The following is a 930-nucleotide window of genomic DNA, read 5'->3' on the forward strand; positions in this document are numbered from 1 at the left end:
ATATATATATATATATATATGATTTTTAACCATACTTTGGGTATCTTGATTCACTGCCCACCATCTCCCTGCCATCGGTAAGGTCAACTTTGTAGCTATAAAGACCCCATCTGGCCGCAGCGCCTTGGAGCGCAGTGGCACATTGGTGCCCAAGCAAGCTTCCTCTCTGACACCCCCCACACCGTCCTCCCCAGCTTCCTGCCTTCTGCTTCTGGATAGCCAACCCTTGTTGCCACAGTGCTGGACAGTTCGCCATGCTTTATGGGACATCTCGGCCCATGCACTTCTGTGGAACTGCGGCCCAAATAGAGCTCCCTAATTGCCACTCCCACCTTTTATCATGACTTTTCCTTGGTCAGCCCCATAATCCCTTGAAAATTTGGAACTATCATGAACTGAGCTAATTCCAGATGAAAGCTGGCCTGCTCATGCTCTGTGCCTGTCCTGTGGCAGCCACTCTTCCCTTGCCAGGTAGGCACAAAGAGGACTTGGTGGTACTAGTGCCCCTGCTGCCCTTTGCCAAGAGTTCTGGAGGCCTGGCCACAAAGGGAGAGAGCTTCCCGAGTGTCCCGCTGGGCAGCTGTCCTACTTACCCTCTCGGCCTCCTCAGGGGGCTTTACTCCAGCATGCAGGCCAACCAGCTGGTCCTTAGTCTAGTCTGTGCTCCATATATCCTTGGCATGACTGGTGCCTTGAAGGAAGGGCCAGGCTAGGGGAGACAGTCAGACCTGGACAAGTCCCCCAGGGGCTGAGCAACAAGCTTTGGTGTCCAGGATCTGGACATCATGAAAGCTCCCCACACATTCTACAGTTTCTTCTTCCTCTGGGTAGCTGGATGGAGGAAAAGAGCATTCTCCTCCTGCAGTCAGTTAGGGACCAGACTACTCGCTCTCCGGGACCCTGGCCTCAGCCTGCCTGTGTCCATAAAGT

The sequence above is a fragment of the Octodon degus genome, unplaced genomic scaffold (assembly GCF_000260255.1).
Source record: "Octodon degus isolate 3935 unplaced genomic scaffold, OctDeg1.0 scaffold00101, whole genome shotgun sequence".
Lineage (NCBI taxonomy): Eukaryota > Metazoa > Chordata > Mammalia > Rodentia > Octodontidae > Octodon > Octodon degus.